Source organism: Pteronotus mesoamericanus, unplaced genomic scaffold (genome assembly GCF_021234165.1).
Source record: "Pteronotus mesoamericanus isolate MK-2021 breed Mesoamerican mustached bat unplaced genomic scaffold, CSHL_Meso_final contig_657, whole genome shotgun sequence".
Classification (NCBI taxonomy): domain Eukaryota; kingdom Metazoa; phylum Chordata; class Mammalia; order Chiroptera; family Mormoopidae; genus Pteronotus; species Pteronotus mesoamericanus.
Window position 1 is genome coordinate 14,060,457 of NW_026555229.1, and position 15,590 is coordinate 14,076,046.

Sequence of the window (15,590 nt, forward strand, 5' to 3'; positions counted from 1 at the left end):
GTGCTTACCACAAATGGAGCTTGCAGGACTGGAAGTTTCTCTGGGTCAGGGAGTGAGTGGTGAGTGAGCGTGAAGGCCTAGGACATTGCTGCGCACTACTGTGGGCTCTATGAGCACAATACACTTAGCTACACTACATTATAAAACAGCATGAGATTAAATCAAGCTCAAGGGGAAAAGTTGCCACCCATAGACACGGTAAGCGGAAGATGTACGGCAGCCACTGCTGACGTCACACAGAACACTGTTTTACAGCCAACTTTCCTTGTGAATAGAAAGAGTCCACTGTAAAATAAGGATAAAAAACAAAGTATAACAAATACATGAACCAGCATAATACATGCTCAAGTTTTATGCAATGTGCATGAGTGCGTATATGTTTATCCAACTGGCAGCTCGGTAGGTTTGTTCACACCAGCGTCACCACACACACGTGAGGAATAGGTTGTGTTATGAGTAATGCGATAGGAATCATTCAGCTCCACGAGAATCTTACGGGGCTGCTGTGGTATCTGTGGCCTGTCGTTGACTGAAACGTCACTGAGGCGTGTCACTGCACTTAGCTCATTGCGTTAAGGCGGACAGCAAAAGAAACAATGCATGTGAAGCAGTTTTTGAACTGCAAGGGACAGTTTAAGTGTTTCCATTCTATTCTGTCATTTTGTTGGGAACTGATGAAGTAAGAAGTCTTTGGATGATGTGCAAAGTCTCTCCTTACCGCCCGGCTTCTCTTTCTACAGTTACTCATGATCAACCACAGTCCAAAAATATTAAGTGGAAAATTCCAGAAATAAGCAATTTGTATGTTTTAAAGTGCATGCCGATGAAGTCTGTCACTCTCCTGCTCTGTCCCAGCTGGGACGTGAGCCCTCCCTCTGTTCAGTGCGTCCCCTCGGTAGACACTCCCTGCCCATCCGTCACTTAGGAGCTGTCTCAGTTATCAGATCAGCTCTCATGACACCACAATGCTTGGGTTCAAGTCATCCTTATTTTACATAATAATGCCATATTCACATAACTTTTATTCCAGTATATTGTTATCATTGCTCTATTGAATTATTAGTTGCTGTTAATCTCTCACTGAGACTAACTTATAAATTAAACTTTACCATAGGTATGTGTGTATAAGAAAAACATGGTATATAGTATAGGGTTCAGTGCTATGCTTAGTTTCAGGCATCTACTGGGGGTCTTGGGACAGTTCCCCGAGGACAAGAGGGGACTCCTGTAGCTCCTCCCCGAGGTATAAACAGGGTGCCCAGGTCTTAGTCTGTGATGGGGTGAAGCTACCATATAGAGTGTCACCAATTTATCAGCTGATCGGGGAAGGGAACAAAGACAGGTCTACTCTGCATCCATATGTCTAAGGCAGGTTCGAGTTTCATATGAGAACATCTCGATGGTCAGCCTTTGCCCAGGGCAAAGTATCTGATGATATAAGACCACAGGAGGACCCCCTTCCTCCCTTTTCACTTGACAGCCGGCCACGCAGTCATGGATGGAAAGTTCACTCACTAAGTTTCTAAGTCATTTCTGTTGAGCTCATCAATAGTTGCCTTATAAGAACTATTCCATGCCTAAGAAGCATTTTAAGCCTTTTTAAGCTCCAAAGATTAGGGTGAAACAGGGAGGGGGCGGGGGAAGGACAGATAAACAAGAGATGGGAGAGCATTCTCCATGCAGAGAAGTAGATTCTGTACTTTGGTTAGATTAATCCCCAAATTGAAACCGGCCCCAAACGTCATTCTGAGAAAGGAGAGACAAGATAAGAGAAAGCCCTCCGCAAAGCCCCTGCATTGAGCTGTTTGCGGAAATGCAGACCGCGTCCTTTCCCTGCAGCCAAAGGACAGAAGGGGAGCTTGCAGAGGGCGAATAGAGGGTGAGAGTTTCCTAGGACAGTCGGGGGGGTGGGGGAGGGAGGAGGAAAAGCAGCATGGGCCACGCCGGTGATGCCCCACCCATACTTCTGGCCTGTCAAACCACCACCGTGTCTCCCTCTCAGCCTGGGGACCACTGACTGGCCTGTATTCACACCAATAAAAGCACAAGTGCTGGGTTCTGCAGAGACCAAGGGAAAGGGCGGGATGGCTTTGCTTCCAGCCCAGGTAGGACGCTTATCACCACCAGCAGAAGACAGTCCCCTCTCTGTGGCATGCCTGGCTTGCAACCCCAAAACGTGGCCAGGCTTTGCTTCCAAAGAACTCCAAGCCTATGCTTGAGGGCTGAAGGTTGCCATCGGAGGGGCGACTGGGGCAGGGGATCTAGAGGTGGATCCCCACAGGATTCACCCAGTCTGACCTGAATGCCTGGGTCTTCCAAGAGAGCTGAGAGCGTCCAAGAGGACAGGTGTTAAAATAACAGGCACACCCACGGGACTGAACTGCCATGTCTGCAGGTAGGACCAGTTGTCCTACCCAGTGTATTGCGAGAGCTCTTCAGAGCGTGGCTGGCAGGGAGGGGGCTCTGAGGACAGCATGAGTGGCCCAGGCCCTTGCCTTAAAAGTTGAGAAAGACAGGGGAGAAAGTAACAGAAGGGAGGGAGATGGCTCCTGAAACTTCCCCTTCTCTGCCTCAGGCTCTAAGGAATGCCCGTGGAATCCAGACTAGTCGAGGAGCTCAGCATGGATGCCGGGCAGTGGGAGCGTTGTCTTCCGGTCTTGGTGGGTCCATAGGAAGGTGAGACATGAAGTACTACTTCAAAAGTCACGCGGGGAAAGTGCCCAAAAAGATGCTGAGCTCCCCATCCTTCTCCAGGCTCTGTGAGCTCAAGGAAAGGCACCCCATCTGATGAGGACTTGAGAGCCTCAGGGACGTTTCAACGTTCGAGTGCTGCTTACTGACACGGCTCGGGGCACTCGGGCATCTCAGTGATTAATTTTCTCCTCCCAGAATGGTGCAGTGAGAAAGGATGTAGGGCTCGATGCTGTCCAGGATCTGAGCTGTTCCCAGGAGCATGGGTTGGGCGGCGGGACAAGGAGAACACTCCAGAAAAGGCAACAGCCCATGAGACTAGCCAGCCTGGGGAACCTGGGGAGAGGCGCATTGATGAGGAGTCACAAAGTCTCAACCTGTTTTCTAGGTGGCATCCAGCACATTCCTTCTAACCTATTCCCTTTTTCCTGCTGCAATTTTACCTGTCTTCATCTTTTGGGAAAAAAAAAAAAGTTAAATGTATAAATATTTTAGAAAACATAAAATTTTTAAACGTTTAGCAAAACCACTAGAATATACCCCTTAAAAATAAAACAATTTTTAAAAAATTATATCAAAATGATATGTACATAGGATTAAAAAGTAATTACACTAAATGGCTTATAATTTTAAAAACCAAACCTCCTCCCCTCTCAAGCCCAGAGGAAATTTCTTTTTAATTTTTAAAATTGTTTCTGTTTTTAGTTCTTCTGGTGATTGCTTCCCTATCTCCATATACTATGCTTTCACCACCACTTCTTCCTTTATTGATTATGCATTTTATGACCTTTGACCTTCAAACAGATGGCCTTACCTATGACCTTCAGATAGATGAGGGTTTGTCTCACCCAAGGACACTCACCCACCTCTCCTCCCTCTTTTTCCCAATAGAACTAATGCACAATTCTTAGTTCCTCTACTGGTCATGTTTGTCTAAGTGGTGCATGCGTTTATATCATTTTAAAATATGTTCCATTTATACACATACATGTATATACGTAGATGCAGTGACGTCTTGCTTTCCTGTCCTTTGTCATTCCTCTGACCACGCCTTCATCTACATGCTCTCACAACAGTTGAAAAACATAGTAGGTTGGGTGGAATTACCACTCACACTCTTGTCACCCATAGACAAGCAAAGCAAGGAGAGAGCGAGATGCCCAGGGAGCTCCCCAGACCTGGAAACTGGCCTGGACAAAGAACACGGGTCAAGGCCCACCCACTTTTGCTAGTAGATGGTCCGATGCCGAGAGAAAGGCTCCACCTTGATGCAGAGACCCCCGGAAGTACATGGCACGGGCCTCCTCTTATCCGCATGGACCCCTTTCGTAATCTTCCCTCTTGGCCGGCCAGCTCCTCGTTATTGATTCTGCATCACCTCCCCCTCCAGGAAGTCCACCCACAGGAACAGCCAGCTCTCCTCTTCCTCATACAGCAGCCCCAGCTCTGCTTCTCAGCTTCCTGCCTCCCTTCAGCCTGCTGTGGATTCAGCAATACCCATGGAGCAACCACCCTGTGCTTAGAAGCTGAGAACACAGGCCAACAGTGATAGGCAAGGTCCCTGAACTCTGGGAAGGGCACTTTAGAGGCCACTGACAGGGACAGCCAATAAATAAATAAAAGCACTACAGGTTGTGGGAGTGCCGTAAAGGATGAATAGAAAATAAGAGACCTGCTCTTCTCTGAAAAGAAATGCCCCCAGGCATTTAAGCTGAGACCAGAAAATGCAAAGAAGCCAAGCTTAAAAAGAGCAGCCTGGAGGGAGGTCCGAGAAGAGGATAGTGAATGTGCAAAGGGCCTGCGGCAGTGATGGGGGGGGCAGGTGTGTTTAATGAGCTGAGAGGAGGCCTTTCAGCTGGAGTTTGGCACATAAAGGAAAGAAAGGTCCAAGGTGAACTGGCCAAAAGGCAAGGGCCAGGCCGTGCAGAGCGTGGCTGGCCAAGTAAGGGGTTTGGATTTCATTCTAAGCACAACAGGGAGGTGCAGAAGGACTCAGCAGGGAAGCTACAAAGACCCCATCTTTGTGCCTTAAAATGTCCTTTCTAGAAAATGGACTAGAAGCATCCATGGGGTTCCTCTTCCCTAACTAGAGGCACGGACACCTCAGCTTTCTTGGGGAAAGGGGACCATCTGCTCTCCCGTTGATAACATCTGTGGCCCGACAGTGGTCCAGGGACCCAGGAGGAAGGATGGTGGTTTACAGAAAGGCCCTTCAGACCAAGATGCCTGTCCGGCCACGTTTAATATGGAGTTTCTCAAGGCACAAACCAACAAGGGCACCAGCGTTGTGGCCATAGTTCGGGCCAAGTGGACCCAGCCTGGGCAGGGAAGGCAGCAGCCTAACAGCATTCCTTCCCCAGGATTTCGGACTGGAAAACGGAAAACTGGAATTACAGCCAGGTGCATTTCAGTCCTTTATTAACATTTTATTTTTTATCCCCTGAACTCTTTCCTCGGGCTCCCTGGCTCCACAGCAGGGGTCCCCATGTGATTTCTGCAAGGATCCACCCCCACTTTCAGGGAACGGGATTTGAGGCGCTGCCCCTCCACTTTTCAAAGCCTTTCCCCTGGTCGGCAGAGAGTGTCTGGTTGGGGCTGGGCTCTGTGAAATCGGGACTTTCTCCCCCGCCCCCTTTCCCTTCCTCATCCCTCCCTCCACTCCTGCACTTTTTCCTCTCCTTTATATTGAGTTATCTGTTCAGAGCAAAACCATCTCCTGGAACTGCCTGGATGGGGTCTTATCTCCCATCAAAGCCGCAGAGCCTTCTCGGGCCCAGCTAGTGGTGTCTGTCGAAACCGGCACTGTCTCTGGAAGCAGCTCTTCCCTTCTTGGAGCTGTAGGCGGATGTCGCTTGTGAAGGAAGGCCCAGCACTGGCTGGTGTCAGCTCAGGGCATCGTGGTCCCTGGGGGTTAGGGTTAGGGTTTGCTAATTAAAGCCAGGCTTGGGGCGGCCTCTGCTCTGTAAGACACAGCTGTGGTGAGCGAGGGCCCTGGAGTCCCATGGCCTTTGTTCACGTTCTGACTACACCGGTGGCTAGACCGCAGGGACAGTAGGCTGTTCAACTTCTCTGAGACTCAGTTTTCTCATCTGCACTATGGGGCTAATGATTGTAGTGTCCTCTACACAGGGTTCTTGAGAGCATTAAATAAGGTTAAAATACACGTAAAGCACTTCGCATAGGGAAATAGTCAAAGAGGTTTCTGTCATTGTAACTAGTGAAATTCCACCTGATTCTGTGGGTGCCTGGATTATAAGGAAGGCACAGAAGTTTCCAGAGGTGCCACTGGAAGCAAAGAAAGGGGAGGAATCGCTTGCTTTTCCCTCCCTGCCTTGGCCAATCTTTCACTAGCGCTCCCCAGTGGCCAGACCTGCTAAGAAGCGAGAGGGCAGGAGAGCCTGATAAACAGTTCCCTCCGCACAAGCAGGGGAAAGACCAGGAATGGATCTGAGCACAAACAGACATCCCCATGCAGTGTACACACATGTGTGTATTTTCACACTCTGGGTACGAGTGGTCTAGGTTTCATGTTCATAAATACAACACATCGAGAAATAACAGCAAAGCCCTTTACACTATCCACCTTATTTAATCTTCCCCAAATACCTATAAGGTAAGGAAACTGGGGCTCCGAGGGATTGACTCACCCCAGATTGCACCAGGCGCGCTCTGTGGGTCCAGAACAGCAGCCCAGCCAGTCCTGCCTAGAGCCTGCACCCCAGGCCGACCCGCCACCCCGCCCATCAGTTAGCTCGGGCTGGACCTTCTGTCACGAGCAGGGTCCACCATCGTGGAGTGGTTGAAGGTGGCACACTCTTTCAGTCGAGAACAGGGACCTGCTCCGTCAGGAAATGTCCTGGGCAGTCTATTCGGCTTTCATTTTTCACATGTATGCCATTGGCCACTTAAAATTGCTTCTTCAGCAACACTCAATCAGGTGGAATAGGAAAAGTAAAATCAATTACCCCCCCCCAATAAATAAATAAAAAATAGTAGCTTTGGGGAAGGTAAATATTGAATTCTGTTCATATAAATGCAATGTAAAGTAGCTTCTGACAAGAAATGCCAGTAATTGGCCTTCCCCTCCACTGCCCCAAGGCTCTAGGAAAGTCTGGATAAGTCCTGGGCAAAATGAGGGGTGGAGGTAGGGGGCGGGGGGCAACAAGGAGTGCAGGCTATAGCCACCCGTCACCTGCCCTCTCGTCAACCCAAAGAACAAGACCCTAGTCAGCCTGTTCCTCCTCAGCATCTAGGACCAGGGCTACGCTGAAGTCAGCAGGTGTTTAGTAAGCACTCAAGCAAACCAGCAAAATCTGTTCTTTTGTTGTTTTCCTTTTGGGGTGGGGGCGGGGAGAGTAGGAGGATAAGAGGAGGAGGGATGATCTCATGTCTTCTTTTGGTGATTAGTCACTTGGGCTTACACTAGCAGGAAGGCCAGACGCTGTCCTGCTCCAGAGCCCCCACTACTGAATTGTGTAGTCGCCCCGGGGCTGACTCAGTCCAAGGGATGTCAGCATGGAATAAAAAACCAGGAGAGAAAGCTGGGAGCAGAAGGCAAAGGTCAAAAGGTGGCCCATGATGTGCTTTATGTGAGACCCACAATAGTGAGCCGCACAGGTTAAAAATCAATGAAATAATAAAGTTTAGAAATCAAAAGAATTCAGGATTCCTGGCAACTCTCTGGCCACAAGGCCCACATTCCTTCAGCACAAAGATGCTGACAGAGTCTCCAACACCCCCTGCTGCTCCCCACCCTGAAGCTAAGTGTCCGTTGTCATTCCTCACCATCCTCAGGCTGTTTTCCTTGCATCTTTCCGTTCCATGCATTTCAAATTATCTGCCTGGCTCCTATAGGCATCTGCGTCGTAGCCCCAGTCCCCGCAGTCTCTTACTGACTTCCATCCTCACACTTGCCACCAGTTCCCCTGCGGCCACACCGAGCCCCATCTGTCCTCTCAAAGTTACTGTCCACTTTGCTTCCACTTTCTGAGGTCTCCATGCAGACAAATAGCTTACAAGAGGGAACCCCTCCCCAAAGTGGACTTATCTTCTGGAGGGCAGACTCTTTTTAGTACAGGCTTCCTCCACTCGGTGAGTGTTCTAGGACCCCGTCTGTATCAGCGGAGCAGCTGCCATTGTTGTGAGCGGCTGCATTCGGCTTCAGTGAATTTTTTTCGAAGACTCTTTCAACACAGTTGCTCATTTCATGATGGGCTATTTACAAATGCACCTGCCCACACCACACTGAGGGTTCAGCGGTTTTTGACCAAAAGTGGCATGACCCCCATGCCCCATCCTCCCTATTCATCTGATCTCACATCAAGTGACTTTTTTCTGTTTCCCCATTTTGCTGATGTGGAAGAAGTAAAACAAAAAAATAGCAGAAGCACTAAAAGGCATCAAAATTGATGAGTTCAAAAACTGTCTTGAGCAGTGGAAAAAAACATCTCGATAGGTGTATTGCATCACATGGAGAACACCTTGAAGGCGACTGGAGTTTAAACAGGTAAGAATAAGTACACAATTTTTAATAAATAAATTCCAGGGTTCTTCAGATCCCCCCTTGTACGTTCAGTTCCTTGAAAATGATCGTCCCTCCTACTGCTGAGTCTTTGCTCTTCATATCTTTGTGCATGCATCCTTTCCCTATTTTTTCTTTAGCAACTAAAATTTAGCCTCACTATTAGTTTAAATTGCTGCCATAACAATTTAACACACTTAGTGGCTTAAGTAACACAGACTTATTCTTTTATAGTTTTGTAGGACAGACATTGAACATGGGTCTTGGTGGGCTAAGATCAAGGTGTCAACAGGGTTATATTGCAACTGATTCCTCTCTCTCTCTCTCTCTCTTTTTTTTTTTTTTTTTTTGCTGGCTGTCAGCTAAGGACCATTTCTCAGCTTCTTGAGGCCACCCACATTCTTGGTTTATGGCCCTCTTTTTCCATCTTCAAAGTCTAGTCTCTCTGACACTTTGAATCTCCTTTTTCTTTGTCTCATCCCTCCCACCCAGCAAGGAAAGATTATCTGCTTTTAAAGAGTCATGTCTTTAAGAAATTGGGTCCTGCCCTGGCTGGTGTGGCTCAGTGAGTTGGGCTTTCTCCCACAAATTGAAAGGTCACTGGTCTGCTTCCTGGTCAGGGCACATGCCTGGGTTGTGGACCAGGTCCCTGGCTCGGGGCATGTGAGATGCAAGCAATCAATGTTTCTTTAGCACATAGATGTTCCTCTCCTTCTCTTTCTCCCTCCCTTCCCCTCTCTTTAAAAAAGTTTTAAAAAATCTTTAAAAACAAAACAAAACAAAAGAAGAAATTAGGTCCGCCCAGAGAATTCAAGACAATCTTTTTCCATCTCAAGGTCCAAATCCTTAATTATGTCTGCAAAGTCCCTTTGGCCATATAAGGCAACTTAGCAGTTTCCAGCAGGGGTGGGGAGCAGGGCATTGGCACACTTGGTGGCCATTATCCTTCCTATCTGTCTGTCTATCACCTATACATCTACCAACCCATCTTCCTATTCTATCATCACATTCTCTTAGAAGCCTAATTCAAGTCTCACATCTTCTAAAAAGCCCTGCTTAACCATTTCTCCTCTAACCTACTGCACTGTTTGGTATTAAGAGAGTCACTTGATCTGTTTCTCATTTCCACTGGGCACCGTGTGTGCTGGGGAATGTTTAACAGCTGGTAGGGGAGAAACCCTCATCTCTAGCATTTGCCAGTTTCTCTGATATAGATATTCCCACACGGTTGATTTCAAGCTACCAATATGAGGCGGAGATGGGAACAGATGTGTGAACCAGCCCTAGCACTGCACTCTTTATGTGTAAAATGGGGAATTGACTGGTTGACCCAAATATTGGTAGATCAATTTTGCAAATGTGATTACTCTCCATGTATGTGTGTCCCTCTTCATGTCCAGTGTAAATGTCTCAAAGATGCCTCTGTGAAGCACAAGCCAGAGAACTGGTTTCATGAGAAAGGGCAGGAAGCGATTCTACCTAGAAAGGGACCCAGAGGCCCAGGCACCTCGGGGGCCTGTTGGCCTCAGTGTGGTCACAAAGTCCTCCATCAACCACAAAATGAGCTTGGCTTTAAGAAAGTATATGACTTTTTCCTCTAGGAACTAACTCAGATGTACAATGGTTTTTATTGTGATTTCCTTGGGTAACAACCAAGTGGAGAAATCAAATGAAGGAGGCCAGCCTCACAGAAGAACCATCAGGATGTTATAAAAAGCCCATGAATAATTTTCTCTTATAATATGTGCTTTTCTTCGTGGTTGTTGAATTTCTTCTTTTCAGGCAACCCAGGAAAATAGCGGCTGCATTTATTGAGTGCCTACTACACGCAAAGATCTTCACACACAGTATGTACTTCAGCTGGCCTTACTGGGCCCAACTAGTTGAATAACTAACCAGTTGCAGATCTTTGAGCTGGCAAATGGGGACCCTGAGAGCCAAACCTCAAACTCCGCAGCTCCACTGCTCCTGTGTGTGACCACCAGCCCTCCAGACGCATAACCTTTTCCCAGGAGCTGGCGGGAGGGGTCAGGCTGGAGTTAGAACTGGCAGGAGTGGGACATTGACAGGCAAGGGCAGCCTGTGTCTGTAAGAACCAATTCCCTGGGCCCACGGACAAACACTCCCTTTATCTGTTTGCTGTTCCTGCCGCTTCTATTTACTTAGCGCCAAAGACACCATCGGAATAGCCTCAAACTAGATTTGGGGACCTGTAACCTCCAGAGGGCGCCACTGCTTGTTTCTAAGCCTGTCTCTATCCCTCTCTTCTTCCTTTCCTGTCTCTCCAGGTCCCTATTATCTCACACCTCCCTAAGGTGACATTTACACATCCATTTCATTCAGCAAACAATTAGTAAGCACCTACTGTGTGCTGGAGATACAAAGATGAGAGAGAATCACCCTCTTGACCCCTCAAAGTGTCACAGATGTGACATGCCAAAGTTTTAAGGCCATAAATGCTTAAGATGCCACTGGAGTCCTCAAGGTAGAGAGTGGACTCCAAGTTATAGGGGAAGGAAGCTTCACTTAGGAGGACTCTTGAGCTGAGATTTAAAAGAGAACAAGTGGAGTTTTCCAAGAACCAGTGGCGGGAGAAGACTTTGCTGGCAGAGAAAGCATGAGTGTAAATAATGAAGACATCCACCAGCCTGTGACGGGAGCGTAGGGTGGGTGTATGTCAGGGAAGTGGGGATGGTGGTTGGGAATAAAGCTGGTGGGGAGAAGAGGAAGCAAAAGTCTCCCGATCATTCTGGACTTTGCCCTGCAGGCAATGAGGCACTGATGCTGAGTTTTAAGCAGATGAATGACACAACCACATGGGCATTTGAGAACCTGGCTCACCTGGAACAGAGAAGTCTGGATGCGAGGGCAGAGCTGGGAAGCTGCAGGTGACTGCAGAGATCCCGACGGGGATGTAGATGGCCTGAGCCACAGCGCGGTGGTGAGGGCGGGGCCGAGAGGACGGGCTCCAAGGGCGGGCACACACAGATTGACACACTCACGTGCATCCTTTAGAGAGACCCCTGCCTGGGGGTGAGCTAGACCTGGGAGCTGGACGGAACGCATCCCACAGACCCTGGCAGCTCAGAGGAGTGAATGAGCTCTGGTGAAGGGGGCTATTCAGGCAAAAGTGCCTGTCCCAAGGTCAACTGATAAGCACAGGTTGCACAAACAATTGCAGAAATGGCTGCGAGGTGCAGGGCAGGTGACGGCACACCAATCGATATTGGATGGTTCAGGGAAGAGGGCGACCAGCAAGGACAAGAAAACAACCAGCCCTTTCTTTTGGGAGGGCACCGTGTTCATGAGGCGTTCCAGCCTTTCACCCCCAAATGGCAAAGTTGGTAAAACAAACTACATTTTACAGTTGAGGAAACTGAGAATCAGGGAAGTTGCTGATTTGCCGGGGGATATTGAACTGGTCAGGAAGGGGCTAGAACTAAATCCTGATCTCCAGAGACCACGCTTAGCTTGTGTCCACACTGTCCTGACTTCCTTGTCTCAAATTCTGCAACTCCTGTTGTCTGTTCCACGTGATCTAACGCTCGAGCGGTCTTTAATTATGTCATAGGGTAGTAATGGCTTAACATTTGAGATCTAGGCTATGTCCCCGGAGCTGTTCAAAACACTTTACGTGCTGTGAATGGACCTCGGCCAATTTGTCCTTTCAGCAGCTGCTAGTCTCTTTAGGAAATAATAGGGTTCTCTGCTAATTAGAGGAGGGTGGGATTACACGGCTTCCCCTCTCAACCTGCTACCTGGTGGTATTACAAAGAAAGTAGTTCTGCCGCATGTACAAAGAGCCATCAAATCACCCACAAGTTGGTCCCTGTAAGTCCCCATTTTCTGTCTTTTTAGGCATTCTGACACCACTTATAGGAAAGGGTCACTGTACAATCGTAGCTCCATGGGTCAGCTGGCCTTCTGGTTAGGCCAGGAGTCCGAGGTAAGACCAAAAGCAAGTCTAGTCCTGGAATTTTCCTCTGAAGGTGTTGGACAGCTGCTTCACCGATTCTTTGATTTTGTTTCTGCCATGGCAAAGGCGCCAACTTGGGCGGCCACCTAGCTTGAATATTACTTATTTCATCCACCAAAAGTTTATTTTTTAACATTATACTAATTAACTGGGCCCCTGATCATACGTTAGACAGTAATATTTGTAGTCCCCTGTCATGGACACACTGGAGGTATTTGGGAGGCATGGCGGGGAGCGGGGATGGTGGTGGAGAATAAAGCTGGTGGGAGAGGGGGTGTCCATAGATGTTTAACAAATGCTCTAAGGGAATTCACTACGTGCTGGCGAGGTCCCAAGCACTTTGAACTTTACACATCATAACCCATTTAATTGTTGTACCAACACCATAAGGTACATACTCATATTGTTCTCACGTCTCAGATGAGGAAACGGAGTCATAGAGAAGTTAAGGACCGCTCCCAGAGCGGGTGTGAGAGCCTTGAATGCAGAGGCCATGGATGTGGTCTGTCCTCTCGTTTCCATCCACAGAGCCAGGCCCAGTGCTGGGCACACAGTTGGTGTGAGCGGGTAATGGGTAGCCGTCACCGCTAGGACCGCTGGCTTTCCTGAACGGCCTGAGGTTGGGGAGTGCGGGTGAGTAGGAGTGCTGCCTGTCAGTCATGAGTGAAACCCATTTTGCACCTGTCATTCTTCAACTGTGTCTTCCTCCAATTCCCACGCATCCCGAGTGGCTCAGGCTTGGCCTCATCCAGCAAGGACCTGTTTCCATAGATTGTAGATTTGCCTACTTGGCCTTGTTTTGATAGAGACAGAAATCTCTTGTGCGTCTTGGGGAGACATAGTGCCCCCCACACAATGAATTCTCCTAAAATGAGTGAAGAAATGCATGATCTAGGGAGAGAAATTATACAGCTCTGTGTGTATTTTGTTTCCACTCTTGTCTAACTCCTTTTACAAAAACTTGTTCCATTGATTATCATGCCAGTTTAAGAGAAAGATGTGTTTTCCCTAATAAGTTAAAAATAAACCAAGAAATGGAATGGAAAAAGGGAAAAAGATAACACAAATCCAGTACGTGTAGCATGCCAGGCACTTTCACATGTATCTGCTCATTTAATCCACACAACTTATTTAAGACAGGCTCAGAGAAGTTAAGCAACTTGCCCATGATCACACAGCTGGTAAATTGCTTTGCTATGGGCTCTGTCTGATGCCGACCCAGGCTCTTGCCACCACACTGCAGAGATAGCAAGCCAAGGCACTTAGAGAGATGCTGATGTCAGGCAGTGTCTAGAAGTACATTTCTGAGAGGGGCTCAGAGGTCTGCCTTCCCTGGAGAGAAAAGGCTTTTGAAAACATCATAGCACACTCTATTCAGAAAGCTGACAAGTCTAGACAGAAAGGGACACCCAGATCTCAAGATCCTTCCTCTCTTTCAAGTTTTCTATTACACTGAAGGGGGGGGGGGGCTTGCCAACATGCAAAACATATGCAGAATTTTATTCAAAAATGTTTAATAAATCAAAGATGCACTTAGAACAGGAAACATCACACAGCCCAGGTGATAGTTCTTTGTGAGGCTGAAGATTCAACAGAGCGGCCTTGTGTTTCTATGGAGCTGATTGATGGGATGGGAGAGATCAGGGGGGGAAACAACTCTGTCACAGACAACCATGGAACAGAGGAAATTGAAAATGCAAGAGGGAAGATTGAAGCCCCCCTGAAAGATTAAAGGAAGGAAAGAAGTACAAATGGGCAAATCAGTTGTTATGCGAAGATCCTGAGATATTTAATTCACACTGCGCTGGGCTGCATTTAGAGGTGACACAGCTGTGTTGCATTGGTGGTTCTTATACCTTCCCACACCTCATAGATCCCAAGAGCCAGAACCACCAAGACCAAAGACCAGGGTTCACTGTGGCTAAGGGCGAAGCATGTAAGCATGTCTGAATTTGGAGTTCGTGGCTTGGCTCTGAGCCCTTGCCAGGAAAACTTTGTCGTCTGGTCAAAAGTGATTACTCACTATCCCTTCATCCATCTATTTATCCATCCAACCATCCAACAAATACTTATCGACATTCCATACCAGGCCCTGGGGCCATAGCACAATGGACAAGGTCCCAGGTCTTATTTAAAACGCTTCATGCCCGAGATGGGGAAGTTGAAGAAGCAAGCAGAGGCCAGACCAAGCAGGGCCTTGATAAGAATTTGGGATTTTATTCTAAGTGCAAAAGGAAAATAATGAAAGAGTGTCAAGCAAGGTGCAACATAATCTGATTGGGTTCTTATTTGATAAGTGCTCCTGGGTGGTGTAGAATAGATTTACTAGGAGGCAGGAGTAAAAACAGGCAGAGCAGTGAGGAGCTATTGCAGAAGACCAGGCAGGAGATGGTGTGGGCCTGGCCTACACCATCTCGGTGGGGGCAGCAGAGGTGAAAAGTGCTGGAAGGATTTGAGATGCATTGTGGAAGTAGAAATATGCTGATGATTTGGGTTTGGCCAGGGAGGGGGAAGGGAAAGACCAATGGTAATTTCCAGATTTCCAACTTGAAGCTGTGTGTATACTGGTCCCGTTATCTAAGATGGGGAGGATTGAAGGAAGGTAGTCATCTCCCATCCTCCAGCTGGCATTTCTCGAGCTTCCGAGAAAAAGGAAGAGAATCTGCATCATGGGTTCACCCGGACTTCAGGCTCAGCCTGACAGACGGGCACCCTCCTTCTGGCCACACTGTGAGACCATGTGGAATTCAAGATTGCCCGTGGGTCAATGGGGTTCTCTGTCCTGTTGATCCAGCTCCAGCCTGGGATCATTAGATCATAAGGTTTTTCTAAAAAATCAAAATTGACCAGAGGTAAAAAAAAAAAAAAAAAAAATCACTCCCCCCCCCCCCCCGCTGTATAACTGACTTGAGTGTGATGAAAATCATGCCAAAGACCAAGGTTTTCTTTTCCTTTTGCCCAACAGGGAACTTAGCTATCCATTTGTAGCTCAGCTGCTAACTGGGTAGGGTTTATGGTCTCCGTAATGGCATTCTGGCTTCTCTTTATTGCTTACCACAATTAAACATCTGTCCTTGTCTGCCCCATAGACCTGGAACCACCTGGCCGTGCCTGTCACTCCAGCCAGCTCTGATTAGAGCAAGGATAGACTGGGGATTCTCCTTTAAAACCCGACTCAGCCATTTGGGCTTCCTGAATTGGATCTTTGAACCAAGGGATATAAAGTAAATTTGCAGCTGACAGTTACAGTGGATGCTGTGGGTGCCGCCCGATCCCCTTAGCACAAATGAGCGCCCCCCCCTCAGCTGCCAGGCGTTGGCTGCTGAGGGCTCTCAGCTGAGTTTCTTTCTGCAAATTAACTCTTTACCAGAGTCGCCTGGCCCAAACTCACAGCCACGGGGA